Below are 12983 nucleotides of genomic sequence, written 5' to 3'. Positions count from 1 at the left end.
TAGTGTGTATTTATCGATCATTTTTGAAAATAAAATTGATTATTGTTCTCCAAGAAAAATTAGGGCATGTCTTTCTGGTCTTTGCACTGTCCTGCATTCCATAAAAAGAATAATCAACAGTTCATTAATGCAGGAAAGTGCAAAGACCAGAAAGACTTGCCCTAATTTTTCTTGGAGAACAATAATCAATTTTATTTTCAAAAATGATCGATAAATACACACTATTTGAAAAATCAAAATACGAGTTCAATATTGCAATAGTTTATATTAATTTCCATAATTTTTCATGCTTGAAAAGAATACTATATGCATATTTCATATCTTCCTGAAGAAAATTTTTAATATAAGTATATGATTTATTCATTTATTTCTACGTATGAGGTACATGCAACACGTGAGGAAATAACTTATATCGAAATTTACACCAAACAGGACATTATTTATTCAAATATAATTTTTATATGCTGGATATAATAAAAACATAGCCTATTATGTGTTATAGGACTGCTATGAAAATACGAGAAATGATTTATTGACCTACAGTTCGATATCCATATCACTTTAATTCTTTTCAGTAATTCACCATTTCACTGAAAAATCACTATGATACACAAATAACTTATCAAATGTTCAATATCTGCACTTATTAACTTTGAGTAATCCACTATACAACTGACCAAACGTCTAATTGATAATAAATACATATCGAAACGACAGCAGTATCAATAGCATTTCTCACAATCCTCCATATTTGTTTACGTTTTACAGCGCCCTCGACGGTAGTTAAAACGCTTATGGTGTCATGCTATGTTCATGATCTCAAAATGATACATGGCAAATAAAGAACAATATTACAAATATGTTACGTGGATATCAGGGAGCGGGAACATGAAATTTACAAAATGTGGATATAATTTCGATACAGCACAGGTACATCTCAAATATCGCATCAGACACGTAATGGTTACAGAAAAATAACACATAACAAAGTTCCCCATTCGATCTCCCAAGAAAACATAACAGATATGTTACTGGTCACTTGGGTTCTTTTCGTCTTTGTCTGCAGTGTGAAGTGCATCGTGATTCCTAAGTGTTTTTTCTGATAATTGAATAAGATGTCGGAAAATAGAAATAATTAAAGCAATAAATTTTGTGTGCCGAACTGTGGTGATAAGATTAGTAGACGTCATCGGTTTCCTGAAGCAGATAATAAACAACCGGAAATTATCAAACTTTGGATGGAAAAAGTTTGTAATCCCTTGTTGACTACTAAAAGTACTGAACAAATACGAAAATCCTATTTTGAGTGAAAGTGTGAATTTATTTTTTACATATATATGGGAATTATTGGTTACATGAATATTAGTGCTTTATGATGAAGGGTTCTCCCAAATTGAATTGAATTGAAAAAATCAGCAAAGTACTGATGAAACGTCGACTAAGTTGAAAAAAAACAGTGTTTTCCTTCAGTCCTATAACCAATAATTTCCATAGGACATTATAATTATTTCTATTTTATATTTTACATATATGCCCATACACTTTGATGTATATATCGACATTAGAATCATTTCTATTTTATTTTTTTCCTATCAAGTCCATACACTTTGATGTATATATGGACATTAGAATTATTTCTATTTTATTTTGTACTCATAAACCCATACACTTTGATGTATATTATATGGACATTAGAATTATTTCTATTTTATTTTTTACTTATAAACCCATAAACTTTGATGTATATTATATGGACATTAGAATTATTTTTATTTTATTCTTTACATATAAGGCCATACTCTGTGATGTATATATGATTTATTTATGAAGAAATATAGTTATATCATTGCCTACATATGTGTTTTTTTATTCAAGTCATCAAGCTTCTGAGAACATTGGATTTGAAACAACTCGTACTGGAATGGTAATATAGCATCTTGACATGCTATATTAACTCATTCCAGTACGTTGTTTCAATCCCGAACTTCAAAAATCAAATCAAATGATTTTGAATAGGAAGCATTTCAAATTTTCCCGCTCATTTGTTTCGAATTCCGGCCGCCAGAGGGCGCTTTTATTTCCTCGAACCACCGCATGGGGGCGCTGAAACTTGACCCCACTTCTTAGTAGGGGAGTTTCCCTTCTATATGGGTCTGTTCTGTGGCTCTGATGTCAGTGCACGTTCCAAATAATCGTTTAAATACAGATTAGTACAAAAAGTTTTTGGAGCGTTTCGACTTCATTGATGGCCTAGGAGCATCACATTGTTGGGGAGATGAGGAAGCCACACGATGGTGCACCAACCACAGAGAGGGAGAAAAGTAATTGCTTGGTTAACTTTTCGAACTGATAGATAGAGACAAACTGTCTCTGAGATAGGGGACCAGTAGAATAGCTATCTCGTTCGCCGGATCTCCATCCGTTAGATTTTCACTTTCGGGAAAATACAAAGCAGCTCATGTTGAAATCACGTTTCATCAATTATTCCTTATTATTGATAGAATTCAAGATGCAGCAAAACAAGTAACGGCATCTTTAATTTGTCGGTGTAAGGCATTAAAGCTGAGATTGGACATTTCGAAAAAATTTTATAATCTCAATATTTGAAAATAAATATTTTCAACGAATTAGATATTCCATAATGAGTCGCAGTTTGTCATAGAACATGTGGAACCTCCTGTAAGGACTGAATTTATGGATGAAATCGTACAACCGATTATGAGACTTTTGATAGCAACATCAGTGGTAATTTTGCTCTGAATCAATGAAAGATTCAAGATGAGGGAGATAAATTCTTCTGTAGGTACCTCCAATTCTCATATTCGCAAATTGAAAAAGCACTCCCATGAAATTGAAGTGATAAATTCGGAATCCATTAAAAAGTCCTTAGCAATAAGTTTCGATGAATATTCATTTTCACTTCGGGAGAGCATCCTCAAGAAGAGTGTTCCTCTCACGGGATTCTTCGTTAATTGGATTATTGGATGTTTCAGTTCGTTTTTTGTGCCTTCTGCAATCGACGTGTTCATCAGAAAACCTTGATTTAACGGTTATTGAATATATTCATGGTATTTTGCATTTCAATGAAATTTTCTAAATAAAGATTGAAGAAAATAATCTTTGTTATATTTTCAGCAACAAGAATGGAAATATTTTGTGAGTTAACCTTATCCAGACGAAAATGTTCTCAATACTCCAAATTTCACCTTTCGAAATAAAATTGAAAGATAAAACCCATGATCGCCCCAGGATAGTCGGAATATTTATCAACAGTGTCTTGAAAACATGTGGTACTTACTGCTGAAGCGGAATAAACTCGTTATAGCTTGATGCAAATTTCGAAATTTAACGACTTGAAAACAAGCAGAGCTAAGCTTATGTAGGTAGATATATGCGATATAGGTATATCACAAGGAAATGAAAGAAGATATCAATCTATGTACAAGATGGGCAAAATTCGATGGGATTGAATGGCAGTCCTGTAACCGTAAGAGCTAGGGAAAAATGTATGGCATTTTTCCGACCTCGTTTTTCAAAAGATGGATAATGTCCAGAACCGCATTCCTCTATCTTCTTTTGTTTTCAAGTCATGAGTGAAAAGTTAAGTTTCAGTGATATCGAAAAACAAATGTAACATTTTACAGACACTTTTTCATGTAGAATGCAATGATGTAATCAAAGATTTTTCAAAGTAAAGATTAAAAAAAAGATCGCCATCATTCATACATGTCCGTATTGATTTTAGTTTCATTCGAAAGATTTTCGAACAAAAAAAGAAGGCTGTGCTGGTACTATTATATGGAAGTGTGAAGTAGTCATTTTCTCATTTTTCGAGTATGTTATCAAATATCCGGAATGAAAGTGATGGGGTTTATATTTGAAAAATGAAAGATACCACTGCAATCTACATTTATAAAAAGTGTTTACATTTCGATATTACTGAAACTTTACAAAATAGAGGCACCAACTCAAAGAGAGGGATGCGGTTTTGGCTTTTATAGATATGCATCTCTTGAAAATCCATTTTTCTAGTTCTTATGGTTACAGATTTGCTAATCTGCTATTCACCAACCTTGAAATCTACATGATTTAGGTATCGGTCAGAGCTTTGTCGTAAACTTCTACAAGCATTCAGATGCATTTTCCTTCCTTTTAGAGAAGAAATAAGCGTCAAAACATGAAATTCGACTAATTTACTCCAGATTTAACCCTCTAATGCCCAAGTTTTTTTTCTTTTTTAAAATTATTTCCGTATAGTTTCAAATTAGCTTATGTAATCTACATCTTTTTTTCGCAAATAGTTAACTGATTTACATTAACACCTGTATACTCACAAAATGAACCTATACTGAAGGCGGACATGGGCAGAATAATTTTGTATCCACTTATATATGCAACCACTTATATGCAACCAGTCTCAAGGCGGACTTGGGTATTAGAGGGTTAAGATCTCTATGCTACCGTACGTTTTTTCGGAGAGGTTTGGCCTGCAGGCCTTTAAGTAGCGTACTTTTTTTATTCATAGTACTCCCCTTCCCCCTTTTTCTTCTAATTTCTCATTTCGAGAAGTCAAAATATTTCGGAGATTTTGTAGATACTGAAGCATTTTTGGAATTTACGATGTCTTTCATTAGATCACTTGTTGTGCGACCAGATTTGCTCATCTCTGTTTCTATAATACCTATTTCTAGGAAACAGTATTGATGTTTTAAGCGGGATTTAGTTCGCATATGAATCTGATTGATCGACTATAGTTGAATGCATGGAAAATGAAGGATTCATGTGAATTTCGCATAGTTTTTGCATTCGCAATTCCATTACCTTCAGTTTTCATCCAGTAACGGCTATACACAATGGAAAATCAACATTTCGTCCACAAAGCACTGAATTGTTCAGAACCACCGTTACGTTCCCATTGTTTCGGAGTAGCATGATGAATTATAGGGCTGGAAACGATATATCGGAAACATCGAGAAAAAAGTTCGTTATTTTTTCATCGCTCGTGTGTTATTCGTATATAACGTGAGTTCAAAAAAATTCGTCGTCAAGTAGGCTATGGAATATGAAACGTTGATATTCGGCGTCGGAACGTAGGTCTTTTCTTGAATTAGTTCATCTTCCCAAAATGTCAACAATGATGACATTTACCTATATATCATTATTTTGTATGGAAAGTACGAAAAGCATTTCTTCTATTGAGTCAGATAACAAGAATCCAAACAATCTGAGGCGGTTAAAAAAATTCGATGTCCACTATTTTCATACGTATAAGAGACATGAATCTTGAACGGATAGTAGTATTATGTTTTTTTGTTAAAAGGTTATACCTATTTCAGTAATATGAATAAAGCACAGTAAGAATCTCAATATGTTTATTAATTCTCTATAAATATTGAATTTATTTGGTCGTTACTGAAAATCCATGACTAAACTAAAGAACTGAATTACATGAAAATAAATATTGGACGATTTATCGAAATTCAATTTAGTTATAAAAAGCATGATGTTTTCTCCTTATTTTTAAAACCCGAACAGAGGGTTGTGGAACTTCTGTCCCCTGTCATCATATTTTCATTATTGCTGAATAACTGTGAGGTTTTCTTCTTTGGTCGACCACCAAAACAGTACAGTCATTCGGACTGTTGCTGGAACATTACAGAATATTTCCACTCTTCTTCTATATTCTCCCCAATTTTGAAGTAGAATTCAATAATAAATGCTTTTTACACGTCCGTGAAAATCATCTTGATAATTTATTTATAAATATTTTAATTCAAGAAAAATCCAAAATGCTAACTTCTAACTTGACAGTTCACCTGGAAAGTAGTACAGCAAAAGCTAAGAATTACGTTTAGGCAAGAAATATCACCGTTCAAAATTCCATAGCCTACTTGACGACGATTTTTTTTGTGCGGACGTTATATACATTAATGTAACAGCTTATAGAACAGACTAAAACCCTTATTGACTCTTGATCGAAGGCATCTTGCCTTTTGCCCTCATTTTGCAAAGTTTTTGGGAAAATTCTATGCGGTAGATATGCAAGTTGTTTTTCGTTAGTTTGGTATCATTTCAATGAAATAGTATGGCTTAATAAAGATAGCAGTGTTGAAACTGCTATCTTTGAGCTTAAATGAAATATCTATCACTAATTCACTTAGGAACAAGGAGATATACCACTGGATATGTTTTGGATCTTTCCAAGAGCTTCGACTGCGTGGAACAGGGAAAACTTTTGAAAATTCTCTCATGGGATAAGAAACATTCAGCTAAAACTGCTAGAGTACTTTACGTCTAGAAAACAAAGAGTTGTCCTTGAGTTTGATGGTTTCCCAGTCCCAGGGTAGTATTTTAGGCTTGCTGCTGTTTATTACATTATACATTATTATATTAATTACTCCAGATTGTGTACTGATGACGCCAATTACTTGATTAGATCCCTTTGCATTTAATCGGCCATTCGTGATTAGAATTTCATTATGAATAATATAGTTAAGTGGTTGTGCAATCACAATCTTGTTTTTACTGGTGGAAAATCCCAATGTATGTGTGTAATGAGAAGTCTAAACTGGAGTATCCTCCATCGATATACCTATGTTCACAATCGTAGTGCTACGTGAAGTTTTAAGGGTTAGTTAGACACCTGCAATGTTGTCCTCATGTTGAAAAATTGAATAGTAGACTGAATTCTGCTTGCTGTATTGGTTTCAGGAATTGAGACTTTGACTTGCTGAAGTGGTCTATTATGCAAACTTTCATCTTCTCTTTTTCTATGGAATCATCTTTTGGGGTAGTTTTTCCAGCATTGATACAATTTTTGTTGTTCAGAAAAGAGCATTGCTACTCTTTTCTGAACAATATCACGTTTAGGGTCCAGAGAAACCTGTACCTAGAGGTGTTTCTAGACAAAACAATATTTTGGCCGTCTATGGTGAATTCATATAAAAATTCTTGATCTTTTTGACTAAAAATTTTGCAGATCTTGTAAATTTCAATATTACCACAAGAATTTTTTCATACTTTATACCGTTGAAAATTGCAAAGAATAAACTCGAGAGCTAAATCTGTTGAGTGTGTGGCAATATGTCTCTTCAATGCTTTACCAAGAGTGTTAAGAAATCTTATAAATCATTTCAAAAAAAAACGGAGAAATATGTAATGATCCATGTTTTTTTTATATTCGGACTGTTTAGCATAAAACATTTATTTTAGGATTTCCAGCTCCATCTTATTCTATTTTCAGAACTTATTGTCCTAGATCTGTTATTATGTCCATTGGTGAAATCTTTTCACGCTCCATTTTGACCCGATCTTAAGAGATACCATAGAGAAAATAGAGATATCATCAAGTTCCTTGATGAACTCCACTATGAACTTTGTTTCTTCAAATTGGATTTAAATTCTTCGAAAAAGAAGTAGATCCACAACATATTCAATATACAGGAAGTCGAGTTTAGAATTTATATGAGAGATGGAACTGGCTGATGTTTTTTATGGACGAAAAAAAGGGAAATTCATCATCTCAACCTATTCAAACGAATTCCGGCATAAATGTGATTTTGAAAAACGGCGATTACAATTTCAATTCAGTTGAATCATCATGACTACAACTGTGCTCGAGTCCATCAAATATTATGGAAAAAAATAACAACCTAATATGAAAGAATCAATGCATAGACGATCTCTGATAAATAGAAGGTAATATTATATCAGAAATGTGATTCTCCTTTTAATTTCTAGCTTAATTGAAGCAGATTTTCAGAAAAGACGCTGCAATAGAAAATAAAAGCAATGTTTGAAGTTTATTTTGCTCATTCGCGTTTCGGAATGTGTATGGGCATCTCAAATTGTAAATGTGAAAACTTCGAAAAAAGGGTTCATTTTGTCTTACGTAATTCTATATCAAATAAAAAATTGCCATGTATCGATAGAGGCAGAATAATTTCCATCCCTAGGAATAATCTTTCTTGCAGCATCGCAAAGGGGAAGAGGAATATTCCACGTTCCATCTTTCGGAAGCCAATGAAACGAGAAGTTCCGTAAATATGTGAATAACGTAATCTCTTGAAGTCCTGAATCATCTGAAGAGATAACCTATTTTCTGATTGAAACCGGAAAGAAAATTGAGGTGAATGGATTTCCGCTTGAAAACAGACAGTTTCAGCAGATTTGGGAGACAGTCTTATATATTGGATTGAACCAATTGATTTCATTCTTCGATACAAAATTAGCTTTAGAATTGAAGAACTTTTTATAGAATATACATAGATGAGTAGATATATGATAAAATATTAATAAATATGACTGTGAATGTTGTAAAAACCCGCTATATACAGGGTGTCTGTAAACAAATGAGAGGGACTTAGGGAGATGATTCCTCGATGGAAATAAGCAGGGGTGCTTCCTATAAAAAATTTTCGATACGGATCTCCCTTCCAAGATTATGAAAGGCGATGATGAGTTGATAGTTTAAATTTTTTTTACAAGTTTAAAAAAACACTGAGACATAAGAGTATTCACATAATATGAAGCACTAAGTAGATGTTACTCATAAAAATTTTTTAGAATGCATAACTTTGTTATTAGGAGTTGAAAATAACAACCCCTTATGATTTTCCTTCAAAAATTGTTTTCGTGGGACAGATTTTCGAAAAACAAAATTCTCTTATGGTTTCCCATTCAATTCTTGAGAAAAAAAGTCTCTTGCAAAATTTCGATACAATCGATACTTTTCTCGGAAGAAATAAAAACCTACAAGCAGTATACGAAGGTCTATGGGATAGAGAGGATGCATGTATTTTAGCGGGAGGGACCTAGTCATTTTATTGAAAACTTATACGATGAAATGGAATGAACAGTAATCAGAACTGCTTGTAAGTTTTTATTTATTCTGAGAAAAGTATCGACTGTATAGAAATTCCGCAAGATACTTTTTTTCTCCAGAATTGAATGAGAAACCATAAGAGAATTTTATTTTTCGAAAATCTATCCCACGAAAACAATTTTTGAAGGAAGGGTTGTTATTTTCAACACCTAATAATGAAGTTATGAGATCTGAAAAATTGGGTGAGAAACATCTACTTAGTGCTTCATATTATTTATACTTTTATGATTAAGTGTTTTTTAGAACCCGTAAAAACAATTAAAAACTGTCAACTCGTCATCGCCTTCCAAAGGCTATATCTTGGAAGGAAGTCGATTTCGAAGAAAATTTATAGGAACTACTCCCGCTTATTTTCATCGAGGAATCATCTCCCTAAGTCTTTCGCATTTGTTTACAGACACCCTGTATAAATAACCACACGGTTCCGGAATCATTTGATCAGTGCTGATATAAGCCACAGTTAATGAACACCGTCACAGGGTAAGCTCCGATGTACAGGGTGAGTCTTTTACGCTTACATATATTTTAAAAGTATATTCTTGAAGTCAAAAGAAACACTTTTCCTATACCATTTTTTCCGCTTCAGCCCTCTGATAAAAAGATATAGCCATCCAAAGTTTTCATAATGAGCAGCTTCACCCCTGGAAAAATTACCTGCAGAATAACTAGCTGAATCTATGACAGTACACATTTGTGGATCTTTTAAACAAAGTTGTATCCAGCCAAAGTACCCATTTTTTCAAATTCCACAGATACTTTTTAATTTTTGAACATCAAATTACTCGAAACAGCGCTTTATACGAGTAAATATGTATGAGGAATACATTTATTTTACAAAACAAATATTAGATTAGATAGCGTTCAACTTACTTCCACGTGTTGGATTTTTGTTTTACGTAATAATCATTATGAGAAAATTGGAAGACGTGGGTGATATCTTGTGTTCGAAAAAGAGATTCATCAAGTAAATGATAAACTTTATTCCGAAATTCATTTCATTCGATGAAACCGTTTGTGAGATAGAACTGAAGATAATATGTTTTATGGTTTTTCATCAGCCTGTATCTTTTAAACCATGCCGATTTGGAAAAAATGATACAGGAAAAAAGTGTTTCTTTTGACCTTAGAATCTATGGTTAAAATATTTGTACGAGTCAAAGACTCACCCTGTATAGAAGCTATAATGTGATTGCCATCTACCGATAGGATGTTTATATCTGGTTCTATTTCAATTCTTAGTTTATTCTATTTGCTTCGAAAATTCACCTTTAATCGTATGTAAATCGATATCCCTTTCAGTTCGAAGAGCGATTTACTTTTGGAATTTTTGTAAAACTTTATATTAAACGAAATATTCAGTTGAAAATTCATCGAATGGGACACTGTAAATTAAATCTCACATTGATAAAATTACTTTTTGAATTGAATTATTATTTTTCTCAAAAGTTAATTAACGTTCGCTATCGGCAACCTACATCTACGCTTGTTTGATGGTATGGTGAATCAAAGGAATTCGTTACTCACGAAAGTGTGTTAACAACATATACATTCGGTAAATGTGGACGTCAAAGTGAATATTGCAGCGATTGTATGCGTTCCTCAATTTGAGGCCATGTTTTCGATCGCTTTGACTTTTATCCCGGTTCTGACAAGTCAATGCTTCTCGTTTCTAGCCAATTGATATTTTTGTTATATATAGATATCAATCCGTTTTTCGATTTAGCGAGATTCAATATGAAGAATTTCAGTTGAAATTATATAGTAGGAAATAAACGATAGTTCGGACAGTGTCGGAAATTGAATCTACTTTTCTCGAATGAAAGTGTAGGTTTCATTGTTATTGTTGTTATATCATTCACGACTATCTGTCACGTGCTGAAATAAATTTGATGATAAGTCAATAGATTTCTTAGAGCTCCATGGTTGTTTTTTCCTTGTCGGTTTCATTACCTTCAATTCACCTTTGTTTTATTTCTTCTTCTGTTTTGTCATATAAAGTGTGGAAAACGTGATACAAAATTGATATGGTACAGAACATCAGGAATCTGCTTTCAGCTACAGTATTCGAAGTTAGAAAGATACAGGAATAAAAAAATAAATTCTTTAAAATTCAAGCAGAGTGTTACGTAAAAGTAAGCGATTTTCATAAATGGAGTAACACAAACAACGTGACTTTTGGTGAGCAACCGAAAGTTTGTTAGCTCCTGTTTCTTACGTTGTTCTAATCGTAAGTTTTGGATGCTATCGAATATTTGAATCATTTGGTCCAATAATTGCTATTAGAAGTTAGTTTTGTTGATATTCAAAATGCTTCAAGAAACAAAGTTTATACTGAAGGAGGTTATTGCAGAAAAAAAAAGATATTGGTTGAATGTAGATACAAAGATTCTCCTCCCTACTTAAGGTATTTTTCAAACATTACCTCTAAAGTTTGATACTTATTGTGATTATTAATAGATCAAAGGTATATGGAAAGCTGATCTTATTTTTTCTTCTATACCGGGTGTCCCAGAGCTTTTAGGCCAGCAAATATCTCAGTTACCTGCGGAAAAAAAAATTGAAAAAAATACTTGTCGTAGGAGACCATACGCTCTTTCATGCAGCATAGCAAAATCCACCCCCTGACAAAGAACCCCCGAGAAACCACCCCTAACTTTTGTTTTTCAAATGGCACCCCCATGTTTGTTGTGCTTCAACTTACAGTTTTTTTCATTTCTCATTCAATGATGTATCATGGTAGCTAGAATGGCATGCAGAATTATGGAAAATAAAAATACAAATGAAATACGAATTTATACGCTCAGCTGTATTGTTACTGCAACATTATACTAAAGAAAATGTTCAAAATGTTAGCCAGCACTTGCCACACATGCTTCAAGTCGCCGTTCTAACATTTTATTGACTCTTTTTTTTCAACATCCACTTTTTCTTGTCTCTACAATGTGGACTAATTGGATCAGTCCAATTAACAGTACCCACTAACGAATTCAATTTTATCGAGTGACTATCTTTACAACTACATATTATGATATATCATTGATTGAGAATTAAAAAGAGCTGTCAGTTGAAGCCAAACAAACATGGGGGTGCCATTTGAAAAACAAAAGTTAGGGGTTGTTTCTCGGGGGTTGTTTGTCAGGGGGTGGATTTTGCTATGCTGCATGAAAGAGCGTATGGTCTCCTACGACAAGTATTTTTTTCAATTTTTTTTTTCCGCAGGTAACTGAGATATCTGCTGGCCTAAAAGCTCTGGGACACCCGGTATAGTGCAACGGAGCTAACGACATATCCGGATACATTTTGATTTATTTTTCTAGCAAGAAAACCCTGAATGAAGAAGAGCAACCTTTGCCACAATAACAACAACAAAATAAACAAAAAGTTAGAGAAAATACCTCTTCAAATTGGCGCTAATCAGAATCAAAATTACATTAGTCAAAATCAAATTGGCAATATCAATTTCAAACTGGCATTAAAATCAGAATAAAAAAGGTTTATAGTCTTAAATCCGCTATTATTTGAAAACAATTTATTTTCCGGCAGACATGTTTCTTAGGGCCGGTACTTTCAAGTGCGAATAAATAAATTTATTCGATAGATAAGTCTTATTTATAGAATAAGTAAAAATGCTGTCTTTTCAGTTTCAGATAGTGTTATTCATCGAATAAATCTGTCATTGAAACTCGTTAATAAGATTTTATTTGTCATAGATCGAATGTCGGTACGTCATTATTGGTTGATTTTTTTTTGCTTTCTAGTTGGAATTATGACAACTTCTACAATGCGGTGTCTTATTTTACATCAATCAGTGAAAAGTAGTATACCGTGTTTTCATAGAATTGTTATTCGTCAAATAATTTCATCTGAAAGCACCGAAATAAGGTATCCTTCAGATAGGAAATTATTTGACGGATACTTATTGACAGTGAATAAAATTTATTCGAAGGTGAAAGTACCGGGCATAAGTATAATACAGTCATCTTCAAAACCATACTGAAAGGTGGATATAGTGTGAGTACCTACTTAATACAAAAAAATGCTCCAATCTTGAAATCATATAAAAAGCATATAAAATAAATAAAGTTTCAGTCAAATAAGT

The 12983-nt window shown here is 33.0% G+C and overlaps 1 protein-coding gene across 3 annotated transcripts in view; it reads left to right on the top strand.

Annotated features, from left to right (window-relative positions):
* LOC123311280 (D(2) dopamine receptor A) overlaps positions 1-12983 on the top strand; it is a 284840-nt gene that overhangs the window by 47042 nt on the left and 224815 nt on the right. Inside the window, exon 1 of one of the 3 annotated variants that reach the window (XM_044895164.1) lies at positions 11005-11111. The exons of the other annotated variants lie outside the window; for them this stretch is intronic. The gene's annotated coding sequence lies outside the window, so the exon portion shown is untranslated. Of the gene's footprint in view, positions 1-11004; positions 11112-12983 lie in introns of those variants that run through there. 3 annotated transcript variants of the gene reach the window in all.

The sequence above is a fragment of the Coccinella septempunctata genome, chromosome 4 (genome assembly GCF_907165205.1).
Source record: "Coccinella septempunctata chromosome 4, icCocSept1.1, whole genome shotgun sequence".
In the NCBI taxonomy this organism is placed as follows: Eukaryota; Metazoa; Arthropoda; class Insecta; order Coleoptera; family Coccinellidae; genus Coccinella; species Coccinella septempunctata.
This window is presented reverse-complemented; position numbering and strand designations above follow the sequence as displayed.